This window comes from Leguminivora glycinivorella, chromosome 10 (assembly GCF_023078275.1).
Source record: "Leguminivora glycinivorella isolate SPB_JAAS2020 chromosome 10, LegGlyc_1.1, whole genome shotgun sequence".
Lineage (NCBI taxonomy): Eukaryota > Metazoa > Arthropoda > Insecta > Lepidoptera > Tortricidae > Leguminivora > Leguminivora glycinivorella.
Window position 1 is genome coordinate 2,071,379 of NC_062980.1, and position 21,284 is coordinate 2,092,662.

The window sequence follows — 21,284 nt, forward strand, 5'->3', positions numbered from 1 at the left end:
CTGCACAGTATAAGAGTTGGCTTTAAAAGCTTTAACTGGGGAAGCTATTTGTAAGCTTCTTAGCGATTTATTCACGATTTAGAGGACACGTTAGGGTAAGTCATGCTATAAAATGTTATCGTATTTTTTCTTCCTAAAGGACCACTTTAGTTTTACAATTAGCATGACAGCGTAAAATAGCATGACAGCGTATGTTGACAGTATGAAATTCCATTAATCGGTTAAATTGTAGGTATAATTTAAAAATAAGAAGAAAAATAATTAATACAAATGTATGAATATTGATGTCACAAATTGAAGTAATTAGGAATTTTGATTATTAGTATTAGTATGGAGGTGACGAGGCGCAAAGTTGAGAAAAATCCGAGCGGTACTAGCACTATAAATATTTCATTTTCATTTTCATTTTTTTCTTTTTATATTGGGCCCCACGTTGGGCGCCACTCGGACTTCCGATAATAGGAATAATAATTATATGTGAAAAAAGCGCACCCAACCAACCAGGCCACACAATGAATACAATAAAATTACCCACTGACTAAACGAAAAGTTATTATAAGAAATACATAAAAATATAATGTAGGTTTTACAATTTATTTAGTAGAAGAATGTGAAGATTCACAATTTAAGAGCAGCTGACTGCACTTGTCGAGTTTAACTCGATCGTAACAGCATTACAGGCGAGTGCATTATTTATGAGAGCTCGGAAAATAAGCTGAACACACGAGCAAGTAGGACACGGGAGGATTTATTCGAGGAAATAGCTACACGAATGTCGGGGCATTCTAGATTTATGTCACAATGGCGACATGGCTTAAGGCTCATTTAGACGGCATGAACTCGCGTGCGATTTTAGCGGCATTGCAGTGGGCTGTTTCACCGCAGTGATAATTGTCTCCCAACAGTGATACTTCACCTTCATTGCCTGCTCAAGAAATAAATATTGATGCTGATTGTTACTGTGTGAATGTTATTTTTCGAGCCATATATAGGCACAAAATTTTCAGTGACAAGTGTCAATATCACTGTGGTGTGCTGTGGTGAAATAGCTGACTGAAGAGCATGAATACTATGAATAGCAACAAGTTGCAGGAATAATCAACATTTCCGTAATTACTGGAAATGTTGATGAGAAAATTCTCATGCAAGTTTCCATTGAGAACACTTTAATTAGGATGGTACTGGATGGAAGGTACTGGGCAAATCTCGACTGGGGGGCCAATGTAACTGTCCATTTTTTCATGTTTTACAATGTTTGCATTATTAAATAGCGTGTCCACCCGGTTATAATAATATATGGTAGGCGTGTTCAGTGGATACATGTAGAACTCAACATCATAGTGTAATAATGGAAAAAATGGATTAGTTACAATGGCCCGCAGTCGAGATTTGCCCCGCTGTACCTTATCACTACATAGTATAAAACAAAGTCACTTTTTCTGTCCCTATGTCCCTATGTCCCTTTGTATGCTTAAATCTTTGAAACTACGCAACGGATTTTGATGCGGTTTTTTTTAATAGATAGAGTGATTCAAGAGAAAGGTTTATATGTATAATAACATCCATTAAATAGTGGAGAAGTACTGTTATTTTTGAGGTTTCTAATGTGATGTCGTAAATAATTACATGCGGGTAGATTATATTTATTTGTCTACCCCGAACATTTATATAAATTAATATCGGGTAGTTTTGTGTTGTTTACATCTCCGGTGACATTTTGCTGGGACGTCAGTCTTCCGCGACCACGGCCAGTGCAACCTGGCCGAAACGTTGGGAAAAAAGGTAAAAATAATGTTAATTAATCGCTTTCGACCTGTATGTGACTTTAAATATGTGTACAAAGCGCGAGAACTTAGTATTATCTTGATAAGGGATAGGGATAGCGATAGGGATAGCGATAAGGATAGCGATAGCCATAGCGTTAGCGATAGGGATAGAGATAGGGATACGGATACGGATACGGAAACGGATACGGATACGAATACGGATAATATGGGTATCGTTAGAGGGATACGGATAATCGGTCGGCGGTCTCTTACAATCAAAGTGCTCTAAGACGATCGTTGTTTGCTTGCTTGAAGATTACGTTTGCGATAAGTATAAGCAAAATGTAAAAAATTGTAAGGGATAATAGAAAAAAGTACTTTTTACCCACCGATCATATAGTGTCGAAATACGGGCTATGTGGGATGTTTATAAAGGTTTCCCCAGCGTATATAGAATTACCTACGCTGTGGTCGATGTCTAATATTTCTACAATCATTGCAAGCAAAAGTATTATGTGCAATCGAAATAATCGCAGATAAATATACCAGAGAAACCTAAGGATCCAAATGAAAATCTTAATGAATACTTTTATTACGCGGGCGAAGCCGCGGGTAAAAGCTAGTTGCACAATATTTTTAACACTTGACGATTGCTCCGTTTGATGTTTGAGTCTGGCGTTTATTATCCGCTCATCAAATACCATAGAAATCGACCCTAAATGTGCGAAGACCAATACCGAGAACTTTACGTGAGAACATTTGCAATTATGGAAATTTCTCTTCGGTGCATTGCTAAATGCAAATGATTACTTGGTATTTAGATACATTTTCTTCTTCAGTAAAAAAACCGGCCAAGAGCGTGTCGGGCCACGCTCAGTGTAGGGTTCCGTAGTTTTCCGTATTTTTCTCAAAAACTACTGAACCTATCAAGTTCAAAACAATTTTCATAGAAAGTCTTTATAAAGTTCTACTTTTGTGATTTTTTTCATATTTTTTAAACATATGGTTCAAAAGTTAGAGGGGGGGGGGGGGGACGCACTTTTTTTCCTTTAGAAGCGATTATTTCAGAAAATATTAATATTATCAAAAAACGATCTTAGTAAACCCTTATTCATTTTTTAATACCTATCCAACAATATATCACACGTTGGGGTTGGAATGAAAAAAAATATCAGCCCCCACTTTACATGTAGGGGGGGTACCCTAATAAAACATTTTTTTCCATTTTTTATTTTTGCACTTTGTTGGCGTGATTGATATACATATTGGTACCAAATTTCAGCTTTCTAGTGCTAACGGTTACTGAGATTATCCGCGGACGGACGGACGGACGGACGGACGGACGGACAGACAGACATGGCGAAACTATAAGGGTTCCTAGTTGACTACGGAACCCTAAAAAAGATTATAATATTTTTTCTAATATTTGACTTAGCTGAGCTAGTTATTTAAAACAACTTTTGTGACCCATTTTTCAGGTTCCTAACTCAGTTAGTTTCATAATCCCGTGTTCGTACCGGATATAAGTTTATATTTCTAGCCGCCGCTAGGAAATTAAGGCATGACAGACCGGATCCGGTGAAGCTATTTAAAAACGTCTACGAATATTATATCCAGATCTGCCTACACAATTTTGTAAGTTATCTTCTGCGAATATTTTAAAATTAAGGATTAAGCCAACCTATACTTCCCTCGTACCAACATTGTCTGTTGTCCTATGTAAGTGTGCCAGAAAGCTCTATTGCTGCTGACTACATTATATTGTATTGCTGCAGGAATATGGGATAATTTAAAAGATTGAAAGAGCCAACGTATTCGTATTAGTTATTTCTTGCACAAACAAACATTATCTGTCAATTCAGGTATGTACAAATTCAGACTGACCGTATGAGGGTATTCTTTTAAAGATGTTTCTTATAGTCGTGCTGTCAGCAGCTTTACTGCAGTTGTATCACTTTCGATCGCATTGTTTCGTCGAAGGAAGCCAGTGCTGTCAAGCTGGGGTAATTCGACAGACGTTCAGATGCACTGTTTGAGTGATAAACTGTCAAATAAGTACACGTGTTGATGTCAAAGTTGCGATTATAACCTCCTGGGTCCTGGTGCCCTCGTATGAGTACATATAAGGTTTTTGAACTTTTACAGGAATAAAAGAAAGTTCTGAATTCAAAAGCATAAAAGTTTGCCTGGAGGATAGAACGGATTTTTATAATTTCGCACTATAATACAGCAACTGTACCGCTAGTGTATGCTGAACCCAAGAGATATCTTTGCTCTATATACCTCGTAAGTACAACGTTTTAGACAAGACACGTGTCTTGTATAATGCCGTCCGGAACGGGGTTAGGCGGCCGCGTCTACATTATTAAATACGTCTTTGCCCGCTGCGCTACCTTAAATGACACAGATTAGTAAGTACTACTATTTACAGACTCCCTAGTTAAGTACTTATGAAGTATACTTATATACAAGAATTGATATGTAGACAAAAATTTGCTGCCAGGACAGTAGCATCATTGACGTCAACGTACAAGAAAGCGAGCCAAGCGTGCAATCTATGCAACCAATCGCGCGAGCAAAGCGTACTCATCAACCAATCAAATTGCAGCGTTCCACCAAGGGGCATCCAATAAGAATGTTCAGTCAAAATTATATGAATTGTCTGCCTTTGAAATTTTTGCTTGTCTTACTAAACATAACAAACGTTACAGCCGTAATCTACAAACTTTTTAGACAAAAACCTGTGTGTGTAATATTGACGCCATGCATTGGCCACGAAAGCGAGCATTGCGTGCAGTATATGCCACCAACCGCGCGAGCGAAGCGTACGCAACCAATCGCATTGCAGCGTTCCAACAAGGCGTATCGAATGAGAATGATCAGTCGAAGTCATACGAATGTCTTATCCCTTTGAAATTTTTGCTTGTCTTTACGAAGATACAGCTGTATTCTACAAACGTTTTAAACGAGACCTGTGTGTGATATAATGGTGACCTAGAACGGGGTTAGGCGGCCGCGTCTACATTATTAAGTACGTCTTTGCGCACTGTGACACTGCGCTGTCTTGAATCATGTAGATAAGTACTGCGATTTACAGAGTGTACTTTTACTTATACGAGATTAAGTGGACTCAGTGGCAAATAAGAAATGCTGAGTGAAAGCCAGAGAGCAGCGTAGACAATATTAACAAAAGAAGTAAAAATCTTTATAGACTAGCAGTCCTGGGTGGCTAGCCGAATGGCACAATCGCTCACGAAACGCTCACGAAACGAAGCGCTAGTAGATATCTATCTCTATCGCGCTTGCGTATTGGCGCGACAGAGCCAGCGGCGTATCGCTTTCGTTTGGCGTCGGAGAAATGCCATTCGGCTACGGGGCCTGGTAGTAAACCGGGAAAACGATAAGTTGAAAAATGAAGAATACTCGAAATGGAGATAAGAGGCTAGGACATTTTTGATTTCCTAAAATGTAGTTCATGATACTACTACTACTGGCATTAATTAGCGTCTATTTCGGACAATTTATATTGCAATGTACGAGAAACATCGCTTTTGGTGGGTAAATAGACCGATTGAGAGGTTTCGCTACGATGCTTTCTCATGGCGTCATAATAATTACCTTAGAAAATAAATTGTTAAAAAGGCACTACGCGGATTTAAGTAAGGCACAAATCCCGACTGGGGGGCAAATGTAACTGATCCGATTTTTCCATGTTTTACAATGTTTGCATTATTAAATAGAGTGCCCACCAGGGTTCCCCTTGTTTTGGCATAATTTTACAATCGAGAATTATTTTTGGCATAATCTATATTGGCATAATTCACCTTTCGCATAATCTGTTATGGCATAGTATAGTTACGCATAATTTGTCTAGGCAAATTTTTGTTTGTCCGAATATATTTCATGCATAAAGGTTATTCGCCGAATGGTTTTTATGCATAAATTATTTCTGCATAACATGGTTTAGTGGAAATTTACTACGCAGAATTTTTATCATAGGTAATACTACTATATTAATGTTGCAGTTCTAACCTAACCTAACCGAAATTCTTGACAAAATGTTTTATTTGTTGAGGTCGCAGTTCTAACCTAACCAAACCGACTCTCTTAACAGCATTTAGTATGGGTGGATATTCTGATTTTAAGAAATATGCCAAATACAATTATGCGAATTAATTTTATTCATAAAAACAAACGGCGTAAACAGAATTATGCGAACTTATTTTCGGACAATGTGTTATTCGTATTATTTTCGATTATGACAAATAAGTTTTCTGCCAAATTAACATTCGGCGAAAATCGATTATGCGAAGTCTGTTATGCGAAAATCGTTTCGGACAATTAAAGTTATGCCAAATAGAGGAAACCCGCCCACCAGTTATACATGGTAGGCGTATTCAGTGGAACACACGTAGAACTCATCATAGTGTAATAATGGAAAAAATGGATTAGTTACAATTGCCCCCCAGTCGAGATTTGCACGCTGTACCTTAGGTACTACAGTTTTATTCTAAGAAATGTATAAAAGTTATTATTCATCATAATAAATCTTGTTTAACGACGAGGCGTCTTGACACGTCCTGAAAATGAAATATTCTGCAACAAAGTCTTAGCTTCGTGCATTTTAATCCTAACATTTTTACGCTTCCTTTGTGCAGTAATAAAAGTGCTTAAAAGCAGAAATCCTTTTGAAGAGACATCTTATAATAAAACTAGTGCCGTAGCCGAATGGCATTTATGCGACGCGAAACGAAAACGAAACGTCGCGAAAGGTAGTCTGGCCCTGTCGCGCCAATACGTAAGAGCGATAGAGATAGATATTTACGAGCGTTTCGTTTCCTGGACGTACGTACGTACGTACCCTGGACGGGACGTCAGAAATGCATAGACTTAAAAGAAGTATTATTTAAATAGCGGTGCATTATGGGATATTATTTATTCATGAGTTGGAATTAATTTTATAAAATAAAATATACCTATTAAGAAAAAAAACGAGACCACTTCTGTATAAAAACTTACTTTCCTTTTTCTTCTTCACCTCGTTTTCTCTAGTCCCCTTTCTCTTTTGGATATTGACATGGTGAAAAGTTTATTTACAAAATGTAAATAAAGTAACTAATCTTGTACCTAGTATAATGTGAAAACGCACTGTCTAAAGCCACAGTATAATAAAGAGTACTATCGTACAGTATGGCCACTCCCGATCCCCGCAGAAAGTGCCACCCACCCCCTCTCGGTTACCTCACAGTTACCGCCTGTCAAAAACGCCAACAGTCGACCTGTCATATCTCACTCATACAAGCAAAGTACGCATTCACCTGTACACAAGCTTAGACTGTGTGCTATAGGAACGCGCCTCTTTCATATATGTGATCTGATCGCCAGTGTCCGAGGTGTGCTAAAGCTCTCTGTGTACAGTCACCAGCATAAATAACTGATGATTTATGTACCTTGTGTGTGTGTGTTTGTAGTGTGTGTTGTTTGAAATGTCATACGAAGTTGTCAAATGATTAAAAGCGACAGGGTACAGAAATCATCACCTATTTTTGCCGGTGACTGTACAATGAGTTATAAATGGCGAATTTATCAATGTATTCATTCATAATGTCTCCACGCAATTTCGCAACTCACTGCTATTTAAGTATAGTTTTAGTACAGCAAACAACTCAGCTTCAAAATTGCCGAAACATTTTATTTCCATACAGCGCAGCGGCCATAAAGTAGGCAGAGAAAAGTCTTCACAGACGTTAGCTAAAGGTTAATTTGAAGGAAGGCTGTTCATCATCGGTAACGGCCCATTCCGATATAGAAGTGCCAGCAACGCCAGTTTGTACCAGTTTGGAAGTGAAATATATCATTTATTCACTTATTTAAGATTTATTTTGTAGGTATTTCCCATCACAGAAACCGTAGGATATTCCGGACCTTTGGAAGGAGCACGGAGCCGAAACCAACGCGTAGGCCCCTTTAACACTGTAATTAAAGTAAGGGGTAAACCGTATTCCAGAATCTGTGAGAAGGTAAGTTTCTTTTATTGTCATTTGAAATCCCTTACCCATGTTATTCATTCACTGTTCCCCATATAAAGCAAGGGTACTGCCCTTGCCCTTATCCCTAAAAACCATGCATTTATTCCGGTATAAAGAAACCTTATTGTTTACCTTGCTATTGTATTGTTGTGGCTATCCATACTAAGAATAAGTATTTAAAACTTTATTTTGACACGTCTGTATCCCATAAAGGGGTAGGCAGAGCTCAGGAAACTACTCAAGTTTCGGTGCCACTCTTGGTAATTAAGGGGTAGAATGAAATAGAAATTATGACAAATTGCAGTGACAGTTACGACGCCGCAATTTAACCCATATCCCACAGTCAAATTCTGCGACACCCACGGGAAAAAAGGGGTGGTGAAATTCTTAACCCGTCACTAAACTTTTTTGCAATAATACCTACTTTTCAAAAAATAACCTAGTTGGTCCTAGTTTAATTTTCAATCAATGTTATCAATAGTTACGTTTCTCCAATCAAAAACGTAATTTTGATACCAGACACCATTGTTCGAATTGACGAGAATATGACAGCTTTAAGGGTGCAGGAAATATGGTAGGAAATAAGCGGGATACGAGGATATTGTAGCGGTTACGTTGTTATAGTGTCATGGGGATGATTTGTCGCTTTCACAGCCAGTATCCTCTGGGAATTATTATCATTATTATTTATTAATCAGGCAGGCAGTTATAACAACTGATAGTTGCCTGTATCCAACAATTCTTTCTTAAGATGTGTTCTTTAAATTTGTTAAGTAGTTATCTAGTCGGTTTTTAAACTGGTTAACATTCAGTGCTGAGATCACGTCCTCTGGTAGTTTGTTCCATGTTTTGACCACTCTGTTGCTCAGAAAATATTTGCGAGGGTTGTTTTTAGACAGTTCAGATATTAGTTTGTACTGGTGGCCTCGCAGACGGGTGTTATTATTGCGCTTGTACAGGTCTTGAAACTGGTCTATGTCATAGTGCCCCGTTAAAATCTTGAACGTTTCAATGAGGTCTCCACGCTCTCGGCGTTCTTTTAGCGATGTAAACTTCAGCACTTTAAATTAGTACGAGTAGCTAAAGAATAAAGGAAAGCTTGTACTGATGATGTGTTTGGTAGCTTTTGGGACTGGGGTTTCGGACTAAGTACTTATTTTTCTATATACTTCTCTGGGCTTTTAAGCATTTGATTTCTTCAAATTTTATCTACAAAGTGTTAGGATTTTTCGAAATATTCAAGGCATTTTAGTTTAAGATAGTTAAGATAAACTTTATTGCTAACAAACAGGTACCTACACGTCAATATTAGGTATGGTATCATAAACAGTACAATAGTAATGTTTTTATACAATTATCAATAATTAATCGAAATTAGTTAATGTTTGTATCATTACCAGTATTACAAGGTCAGTGGCAGTTGTATAATTTCGTTAAGGTATAAAAAGTTTTAGTAATCAGCCTCGATTCAAGCCTATTTTTCTGCAGTTCTCGAAAAGTTTGTACAAAAATTAAGGAAAAAGTTAAATTTGTTTTTATTAATTCCTATTTTGTTACCAAGATTTTGTTGAATAATTGAGATTTTATTAAGTTTTATTTCGTCATTAAGGTTCTCTAGTATCTAAATTTTTTTAATTATATCAATTAAACCTGTATATATTATATCTTACGAAAGTCAACTTATATTACTTTTGACGACCGGTCTGGCGCAGTCTGTAGTGACCCTGCCTGCTGCGCCGCGGTCCTGGGTTCGAATCCCGGTAAGGGCATTTATTGTGTGTGATGAGCACAGATATTTTGTTCCTGAGTAATGGATGTTTTCTATGTATATGAGTATTTATTTATTATATATATATATATATATATATATCGTTGTCTGAGTACCCGCAACACATGCCTTCTTGCTTATCGTGGGCCTCAGTCAATCTGTGTAAGAATGACCTATTGATATTTATTTATTTATTACTAAATGTTGGTAACAAAATAGGATCAATTAAAATTTGCTGACGTGGCTATGTACAAAGTTGCCGGGAACTGCTCTTTTAAGGGATCGGGGAGATGATGCACCCCTTATGTTTTCTGAAGGCGGTTGTATATCGCAAGGCCTGACACGTATACAGATAATACGTTTGTAGTTCATATTATCGATCCTTACTGACTGTGCCAATTCTTATTTCTTTGTGTGCCAGTAACAATACTAAAAGCAACCTATCTCCATATTTCGCCACGTTGTCACTAAAACAGTACTCAGAAATATTTATAACGAATAGGCTTGTGCCGTTTCGTTCGTTGATCGGAGCGGTCCGATCTCGTTCAATCGCTCCCGCGAACTAGTTCGCTCTTTTAGGTCTTTTGCTCATTTAGTTCAGCTAGACCAGCGACCACTGCGGTCAGAAAGATCAGAACGAATGGGACCGAATAGTGTCAAAATGATACGAATAGTCCACAGATAGTAACATTCCGGGCCGAAAGGTTGTAAGTAACCGAAGTTTAATATGAAAACTTGACTTTTTTTGTTGCTCTGCTAAGTAGCTCTCGCTCTCGGTCGGCGCAGTCACACATTCGTTCTCGATCACAACCGCTCGCGTTCGCCGATCCTATACTGAACTAAACGAGCAAAGACCGATTCTCGGACCACGGAAAGATTCAGTTCATTTCGGTCATTGATGGGATTTTATTCCTAACAGTTCATAGTTCGTGAACGACACAAGCCTAATAACGAATCACTATTCGTCACGGTTCCCCTTGTTTTGGCATAATTTTACAATCAAGAATTCTTTTTGGCATAATGTATATTGGCATAATTCACCTTTAGCATAATCTGTTATGGCATATTATAGTTACGCATAATTTGTCTAGGCATATTTTTGTTTGTCCGAATATATTTCATGCATAAAGGTTATTCGCCGAATGGTTTTTATGCATAAATTATTTCTGCACAACATGGTTTAGTCGAAATTTACCACGCAGATTTTTTATCATAGGTAATACTACTATATTAATGTTGCAGTTCTAGCCTAACCTAACCGAAATTCTTGACAAAATGTTGTATTTGTTGAGGTCGCAGTTCTAACCTAACCAAACCGATTTTCTTCACAGCATTTAGTGTGCGTGGATAGTCTAATTCTAAGAAATATGCCGAATAAAATTATGCGAATTAATTTTATTCGTAAAGACAGCCGGCGTAAACAAAATTATGCGAACTTATTTTCGGACAAAGTAATATTCGTATTATTTTAGATTATGACAAATAAGTTTCTGCCAAATTAACATTCGGCGAAAATCGATTATGCGAAGTCCGTTATGCGAAAATCGTTTCGGACAATTAAAGTTATGCCAAATAGAGGGAACCCATCATACCTACATAAGACGAAATATGTGATTCATTAACATTGTTTCTTTCCATTAACTATTGTGCTTGTATAGCCTTTGTTTACCAAAATAAGTTTACTTACATCCCTCAGTATCTTCCAAGATTTAGATATTCCCAAAATTCCGCGATCCCTATTCGTCCCTTAATAAATCTAATAATATGGGTAGATCCCGACGAAATTTATCCTCATAATGTGTGTCTTGTCATGTTTTTGTGAATGATTATTTTATTTTGGAATAAAAAGACCGATTTAAAGACTACAATTTTGTTACAGGTCAGATCTTATGAGGCGGGTCTACATAGGGCAAGCAGCATGCCGAGGCAAAGTCATCACGTGATAAATAGCTAATGCAGATGTTTCTCGACGAGTAACTTGCCTCGACCGAGGCATGTCTACATATACATAGGGTACAGCGGGACAAATCTCGACTGGGGGGGCAATTGTAACTAGTCCATTTATTCCATTATTATACATGTATCCACTGAACAAGTGAACACGCCTACCAAATATAACCGGTGGACATTCTATTTAATAATGCAAACATTGTAAAACATGGACTAGTGTTATTATGTGTTCTTATTTTTGTACAATAAAGTGTATTACTACTACTACTAACTACTAATATTATAAATGGGAAAATGTGTGTGTCTGTTTGTTTGTCCGTCTTTCACGGCAAAACGGAGCGACGATTTGACGTGTTTTTTAAGTGGAGAGTTGAAGGGATGGAGACTGACATAGGCTACTTTTTGTCTCTTTCTAATACTCCACTTCCCTAAAATGGGGGATGGACGTTCGTATGGAGCATTCCACGAAGCAGCGGGTAAAAGCTAGTAACTAATATATCACACTATGTTATTCGGTTGGTCATTCAATCATATTATCCCCTCAAGAAGCGAACCCCAAAAACCAAACGCATACAACAAAGTATATTGTCAATATCCAGAGTTCTGCATCAATAGTCCTTTTCATCTACAAAAGGATCCGTAAAACTGATACTAACCAACTTAACCAATACGGCAGCTCAAGCTCTTATTGTCTCGAATATAACGTCCATGGTTGTTTATACTGGGGGTAGATAGGGATTGTATCGGAAACTTATTCCGGAAAATAGTTAAAGTAGTAAAATACGTGCCGCCTTTGAATTGAAACGTTGTTGTGTGTAACTATATAACTATAGATAGTGGCATTGCCACTACGAATGGAAATGGTAAATAAAGTGATAATTAAATTATTAAAGAAAAGAGAAATTAAAACTGCTGAAAAGGATTATATACCTATTAAATTTACAATACATCCCGATGTTTCGAACCATTTATTTGAGTTGAGCACTGATATTTGTTCCTGAGTCATGGATGTTTTCTATGTATATAAGTATGTATTTATCTATTTAAGTATGTATATCGTCGCTTAGCACCCATAGTACAAGCTTTCTTAGTTTCATCAGTTGATCTGTAAGGTGTCCCCAATATTTATTTATTTATTTATTTATTTATTTAACTATGGAAACGGATTATATCGCGTATACCTATTAAATTTACAATACATCCCGAATATCCCGATGTTTCGAACCTTTTACAGAATTGACGATACTGAGTACGCCCTTTGACCGGATCAAACGACAAGGTGACATAGGTACGCGATATAATCCGTTTCCATAGTTTTAGGCACTGGTCCCACCGCGAGCCAGTAAGCTATGAGGTATCAGCTATAAAAACAAACAAAAGATATGCACTCCCATGCAAATAAATGAGACACGGCGATGTTAATAGCTCACCGCAGGGCGAGTAACTATAAACATCGCCGTGTCTCTTTTATTTACGCGGGAGTGATTATCTTTTGTTCATTTTTATAGAAGATGGTTCATAGTTACTAGCTCGCGGTGGGACCAGTGCCTTATTTCATGAGTAGCAATCGCGATAACCGAAGACAAAATTATAAAAAAAGGGATCCTAAAATCCTAAGGTTTATCTACCCACGGTTAATATTAATGTGCAGGTTTTATTATAGGAAAATCTTTGATTATTAACTAAAATTGCGACTATTCGACACCCTATATTCATATTCATATTCATATTATTTATTCACAATATTTACAATATTACATGTCACTTTTACATTTTAAATTCAGTAGTAGAGTTAGATTCAGTAATTATATAATTATACATTCGTACAGGGAATTACAATAAAGTAAGATAAAAATAATTGTTGTCACTTAACTATAGCTTAACACTGAGAAATTCATCATAGCTGTAGTATGTGTGCTCGAGGAGCCAAGACTTCAGCCTTTCAGATTGGAGTGACTGTGCCGAGGTCACTGTCTCCGGCAATCTATTGTAGATAGTTGGACCCATTATGTGGGTTACCTTATTGGACCTCGCTAGTCTACGTTTTACAGGGAGGAGTTGATTAGGGTGCCATAGCGTGGGGGCTAGGTCAGCGCATTTCTTATATTGCGTTAGGTTGGTATACACGTAAATAGCGACCTGCTGGATTACTATTGACGGCAGGGTGAGTGAGTATACCCAGTTCTTTAAAATAAGCCTTCGCTGAGGTACGAGTATCCTGGCTTACCTGCGCTACACACCTCACGGCTCTTTTTTGTAGACGGAAAACGCACTGCCAGTCGGCGGCACGCCCCCATATCTCTGCACCATACTGTAGAACGGAATGTATTGTCGCAAAATAACAATTTCGTACGACATGCCGTGGTACAACCCATGCCAGACGGCGAAGGGCAAAACATGCACCGCCCAGTTTCCCACACACCTGGTCGATATGGGTCAACCAAGTCAACTTCTGATCTATTCGAAGTCCCAAAAAAATTGTGAACTCAACCTGCTCCACTTTGATGCCGTCAGCCTGGATCCGAAGTGGCCTTGGTGTCCGACTTGGTGTCGAGTATACATAGCTACCCTTAAACGTCCTTCAAGTTTCAGCTTTAATAAAACCTACTGCAAATAATACCTACTGCAGACATTCGAACCGGTTCGAACTTTATAAGTCAAGTAGAATTAGATACGATATCGATCGAATACGTCAGTTTTTAACACTGACACAGACGTTTTTGTTTGGCGAAATGCCACTTATCACACTGGCAAATCGGTTTCCTATCGCATTGCTTCTTACTCACAATAAATATTAAACATGTAAAATCGGGTAACTTACGTAAAATTGTCGAAGATCGCTCGACATGCTTCGCTCCGTAATGACATGTAATGAGGAGCATTTTAATTGAACAACCGTTAAAATCGAGTAAATTTTACGTGAGTGACCCGATTTTACATGTTTAATATGTCAGTGTCTCACGGTAGTTTTATCATCTTACTCACATTGGCATTTAGCATAGTTCGCATACGGCCGCGTGTAACAAATAATTTATTAATTATACAATCGACTTTCGTGAAATGATAATTTATTACCAGGGAGCGTACATTTCATGCCGATGACATTAGTCTGACGTCACGCTCCGTATAGGGTGATCCCAAATAGTTTTATTGTAAATTATTAATCATTAGTCGTCAATCATTTTAATCGTGTACAAATTACTTCAAATACAGTAGTCCATTTACATGTCGCATAAATAATACCTACTTGAAATGTGAAACGTGAATAAAATTATTTGATTTGTTTTTATACATAAATTTAATTAAATAGTATTTATTAACAACTCATTACAATAAATACGTAGAAAAGAGAATTTCTCTCTAACGTAAAGCACACCATCCTTCTTGCATTCATTACCATGCAAAGAAATTCATAACTTAAAATGATTGATGACTAATGATTAATAATTTACAATAAAACAATTTGTGATCACCCTATATGGAGCGTGACGTCAAATTGACGTCATCGGCACGAAAAGTACGCTCCCTGTTTATTACTGTTAATTTTATATCATCATTTCATAAGAAAATAAAGAACAGCGTTTTTCCTTTTCATTCGATTTCACAACAAAAGCATTACGTATCTAATCCGCAACCGTTGGATATCAAAAGCAAATACTCCAATTAGAGATTGAGTCGAATTTGACTGATTACAAAATAACATGGAAGGGGTTTGGCGGCTCGACATTTCGGGCCATTCATGTGCCCTCCTACGCGTAGCCACAGTATAATAAAGAGTACTATCGTACAGTATGGCCACTCGCACTCCCCGCTGAAAGTGCCGCCCATCCCCTCTCGGTTACCTCACGGTTACCGCCTGTCAAAAACGCGAACAGTCGACCTGTCATATCTCACTCATACAAGCATGGTACACGTTCACCTACACGAGCTTAGAATGTGTGCTAGGAACTGGTACTGGAACTAGGTGCCTCTTTCATATAATTGATCGCCAGTGTCCGAGATGTGGCGTAGCCCAGGCATTGACGTAACGTATAAGTACATAATAAATAATAGTACTGAGATATAGAAAGGACACTTTCTGCAAACCTGAAGTTTGACAGCAGTTCAGGGTCGAAACGTGTAGTCTTTACGTTTCTACAACTTAGGGTTGTCAAAAGTCAAAATAATTTTTATTGTAGCGTACGCAAAGGGACGTCAAGTTGTGCCAACCTATACCTAATTGCAACGTAGCAATGTAAGCCGAATGGAGCCGGAATCACCCGATCGAGACAATGTCCTTGTCTAACCACTGATTTTGAGCCTATGCATATACATACATACATATTATGTCCCAGGCGTTCTAGTAACGTTACACTGAGAGAAATTTGCATTGTGAATTTAACAAGTTCGACTTGTTGCGGTTTATCCGTTTGAATCAGCCAAATGTACGTATGTTTAAATATGTGTCAGGTTGTTTTTATAAAATCGACTTGTTGATTCAAATATACTGCCGATTCAAATGACAAGTAGCTTGTTGTTTGAACCAAAGAGCACGTAGGCGCTATTTTAACCAAAAAACTTGTTGAACGAACATGAAAACTGGTTGTATTTTCTCTCAGTGTAATATGGCAAATTGAAAATAATTATTCAGTGATAACATACCTACACCTTGGTACTTAACCAACGTCACAATTGCTTACGCTCCGTACCGAATCGTAATAGCTCTCATTCTCTCTATTGCTCTCTCTATTGCTCTTCCGTACTAGCTCCATAGTGAGACCTAGCTTTTTTTTTCGTCCTTCTGGACAGGCTACGACCATAGGCCATACCGCCTCGTCTTGAATGAGGTAAGTATTTCTATTTTCCTTTATTCTTCTTGTTTTATACTTATAAGTTATAAAATATCATTTCATTAGTCTTCCTTTTAATATCATGGGTCAAATCCAGTAAGCAAGCATGGCTTGTCTCAATAAAAAAATCGTCTCTTTCAGTTGTTTCGTCATAGCCTTTCTTATTCGTCTTGTTTTGAATTTCATAAGTCTTCCTTCCAATATTATGTCAAATCCAGTAAGTACGATAATAAGTCAATATAATGCATAAGGCGTCTCTTCCATGGTCAAATCCGTTAAGAATATTAATTTAATTAAAGAGTACTTATTTACAACATATTTACAGTATTATATACAAATTTATACAAAGAAATGATGACGATATTAGCGTAAGCAATTGTGACGTTTGCTACCCAGGGTGCGTAGCCGAATGGCACAAACGCTCACGAAACGAAACGCTCGTAAATATCTACAGCATCAGGCTCCGTAGCCAAATGGCATTTCTGCGACGCGAAACGAAAGCGAAACGCCGCGAAAGGTAGTCTGGCTCTGTCGCGCCAATACGCAAGAGCGATTGGGATATATATCTACGAGCGTTTCGTTTCGTGAGCGTTTGTGCATTCAGCTATAATTTGCTTTCTTATATACTCGCGAAATGCAAGTCATGCTAGCAAGTCAGACTGATTTGACTCAATGACTTAATAAACTGTACTCAAGAATCAAGTGTTAAATTCCTTATTTTTATACACCTATTAGTTTACCTATCCAGTTTGTAATACTATCTACTTGTACTTCGAAGTTCGAGTTGTTAATTTGTTACGTATTCTTCACAAACTTAAATCATTTCAAGTTGTTTGAAACTCAAGAGTCTCAGGACGTATTCTTATTATTCCATTTACAATTTTCAATTCAGGAACAAGTGTCAAAGTTATAATAGATTTGATTCCTTTTAATTCACGCTTCAAAAGACTGAAAGACTACTCAGGACTAGAAAACTCAAAACTCGTGAAATTAAAAAGTTCTTCAATATACTTTTAATAAGATAACAGTACCGATTACTGATGTGCCGACGGAAAGTTTCCAAAATTCTGAAATTTTCACATAGGAAAACTTCGGAAACTTTCTACACTTTGTATGGACAATTGTATGGATGGAAACTTTCCATTTCATAAATTTAAATTCCCTTTATTTTTCGTGAAAGTTTCGTGAAATTTTCAAGAAATTTAAGATTTTTTTGGAAAGTTTCCGCAACTTGCACATCATTAGTACCGATCATGACTCCCATGCGATGTCACCCATAGATCGTTATTTATGCATTTGTTTAAATTATCTAATAAGTAAATGGTGATATAAAATTCGTCAGGATCTTTTTATACATAATATATTGAAAAACTAAACTTAGAAATTGGTTTCTGTTGCAGTAATTCCAATTTTAGAATTTTGATTTTTTTGCTTTCTATTTTATTAATTTTATTCCCTAAGATACATTCCCTTTGCACGTCATTCAATTGGTTGATTTTTGAAGGAGGAGAGGAAAATTGATTGAATAAATGGAGATAAAAACTAAAACAAAAACGTTCCCTCAGCTTTTCTTCATCTAAATAGTCATTTATTGTTTATTGTGTAGTATTTAATAATAATGTCAAATTAATAGAACTATTTTATTTCATACTACACTGGTAGTCTGTAACTGTATACCTACCTAGTTCAAGAAAAGAATAGTATTTTATTTACAATAAAATAAATAAAATTCATTTACATTACCAACGATAATAAAGAAAATCTCTTGTAATAAATGAATTCTTATTGTGATATTGTTAAGTAAAAACCAATTCTATCCGGGCATGTTAAGAAACATAAATTCATTTCTTAAAATTAGCGAATTAATTAATCACGTAATTGCTATAAAATTCCAAATCTTACCTCAATTGATAACACTGAAACTCAAATCACAGATAACAAATAACTCCAAATGCAATCGTTCACAAATACGTCTCACAAGTCACAAAAATTTCGAACACGCACTGGCCACTTAGAATGTTCCTTTTTCAAAAAGTTTTATTTTTAAATTAGGGCGCTTATACACTTGATAAATCATCGTAATTTTGAGGTTATTTGTATGACGATAATTCGACGAGGCCCGGGATCTCACTGGTTCCAGAGGCTGTGTCGGGCTCGCGAGCCGCTCGAAGCTGCGTAGAGTGATCCCCTCTTGCGTAACTATTGCAAATTGTTTAGGAGCTCTAGAAGGTCTTGAGTGTAGATACTTTGAAGTACTTGAAGTACTTGTATAGCAATTTTTTTAAATAAAAGTTGCATAAAAGAACCTTTTAAATTGGATATTTTAAGCTTAAATATGTCATTATACTTTTAAATACCATCCATCCCTTTAATTTTTTATTGCAAAGTGGCGTCGAATTTATCATTCTTAAAAAATATTTTAATAACATTATTAGCTGGAATTTTGACGTTTAAAAAACACATTTAATCTAGTTTTGCAACTTTAACACAATTTATAGCGAAGTTCAAAACCCTGTTGTAATTATTCAGCCTATGAAGCTTCGACTGCCCGCATCTTTCGGGAAAAACCTCTCTGCGCAGGCGTGAATCGGAAAAGTCGAGAGAGATAGACAATAAGAGGGACAGAGAAGGCGATAGTCGAAAAAGTAAGCGAATGTAGTTAATCACTTCAAAGAAGTATTTTTCTGAGAGGTACCTTTTACAATGAATGAGTTTATTTTATTTTTTTATTTTGCAGATGTCTTTTAATTTCGTGAGCTTGGGCTGAAATTTGACTAGCTCCTGATGAGCTCCTGTTTCAAATAAATAGGTACGGTGTTGGTGCCAAATTTAATTTCGTTTAAACTATTGCTATTTTTGAATTATTTATATCCCATTACATATTATATCACACTACGCAAAAAATACACAAATTTACATACTTACAAACAAAAAAAATTAAATGTAAAAAAATATAATGTTACTGTTTTTTGGATTAATAATAATATTTCTGGTCGACCTCATTTCTAATAAGGTACAGCGGGACAAATCTCGACTGGGGGGCAATTGTAACTAATCAATTTTTTTCATTATTTATTACACTATGTGAGTTCTACATGTGTCCACTAAACAACCGGTGGACACTCTATTTAATAATGCAAACACTGTAAAACATGGAAAAAATGGACCAGTTGCTTTGCCCCCCAGTCGAGATTTGTCCCGCTGTACCTTACTTAAAATAAAGAACATGTTAAACTAAAATGTTCGGAAAAGAGCTAAGTATAAATCCTGTCATTTAACATCAAGGGTCGGCTTAGCGAGCTAAGCCTTTCAGCCTTTAGCCGATCCAGGTTATTATTTAGACCTGAACGTGAAAGCACGGACGAAATGTGTTAGAAATACGGGACAGTATTTTAAATATGAGTGTTTTTGGGATAGGCATTTTTTTTACGATGATTTCAACGGGTTCTCTCTATTTGGCATAACTTTAATTGTCCGAAGTGCTTTTCGCATAACAGACTTGGCATAATCGATTTTCGTCGAATATTGATGTAGTCGAAATCTTGTATGTCAGAATTTTTTTTAATACGAATATTACATTGTTCGAATATAAGTTGTCATAATATAGTTCTGGCCGATTGTTTTTATGCATAAACTGTATTAGCATAATTTTATTCGGCATATACCTCAAAGCCCGAAATTTATTAAGCATACTTACGAAATGCTGTCAGCAGTCTTCATGCTAGAGTTGCGAACTCAAGTTCTCAGGAAATTCGGTTAGGTTAGGTTCGAACTGTGACCTTAATTCATACAAGTGGGTATGAGTATGACATGTGATGAATGATGATGATGATGATGTCCTCCCAGACGTATCCGTCGACGGCGACACCTGGACAATTCAGGTATTTTATAAGTTCTGACGTGCATGGGCTCGAACGTGACTTGCGAAGCCGAGTTTTGTTTTAAACTTCCGGTCGCAAGTCATGCAGTAAAGCTCACCATTTGCGTCATAGGTGTATGTGTAGGAGGGCTTGGGCCGAGATTTTCGGATCTGGCGTTTAGCGTCAAGATCTTCGAGGCGTGCACTTTCGAAGTCGTTGAGACCAGTGTTGATCGCAGTTCGCCAGTCCGATCTCTGAGTTGCAAGCTCCTCCGTACTATAAATGAAAAAAACATCTTTTAAGCAATTACCCAAGTTCTCAGGAAATTCGGTTAGGTTAGGTTAGAACTGCGACCTTAAGACATACAAGTGAGTATGTGCATCTAAGACTGTGACTATAAATGAAACGATGAACATCTTTCAAGCAATTATATTTTTATTGATTATATTAACTATTTTCTGACCATCATTGGGATTAACTACATTATGCAAACAATTATTCTGCCAGTCCATTTTCGACCATATCAAATTATACGCAAAAAAAATATGCGTAAAACCAATTCGGAACATTCACATTATGCCTAAAAACCATTCGGACCAACAAAAATATGCATAAACAAATTATGCACACATTCATTATGCCAAAAAACATTATGCGTTAGGTGCATTATGCCAAAACAGGTTATGCCGAAAAGAATTCGCAATAATAATATTATGCCAAAACAAGGGGAACCGATTTCAACATATATGACGACGGGTCTGGCTCAGTCGGTAGTGACCCTGCCTGCTGAGCCGCGGTCCTGGGTTCGAATCCCGGTAAGGTACATGACTTTAATAGTAAGTAATAAATAAATTTCACACATAAAAATTACGAATAATGAAAAAAAAAATGTTTAATATATTTTTTTTTATTGGGGACACCTTACACAGATTAACTTAACCCCAAACTAAGCAAAGCTTGTACTATGGGTGCTAAGCGACGATATACATACTCAAATAGATAAATACGTACTTTATATACATAGAAAACATCCATGACTCAGGAACAAAATATCTGTGCTCATTACACAAATAAATAAATTT

The 21,284-nt window shown here is 36.8% G+C and overlaps 1 protein-coding gene across 2 annotated transcripts in view; it reads right to left on the minus strand.

Annotated features, from left to right (window-relative positions):
• The window catches only part of LOC125230218, a 142,506-nt gene extending 124,056 nt beyond the window's left edge, over window positions 1-18,450 (minus strand). For both annotated transcript variants that reach the window (XM_048135308.1, XM_048135307.1), the window contains exon 1: window positions 18,245-18,450. The gene's annotated coding sequence lies outside the window, so the exon portion shown is untranslated. The remainder of the gene's footprint in view (window positions 1-18,244) is intronic.
• Window positions 18,451-21,284: the final 2,834 nt, after the last annotated feature.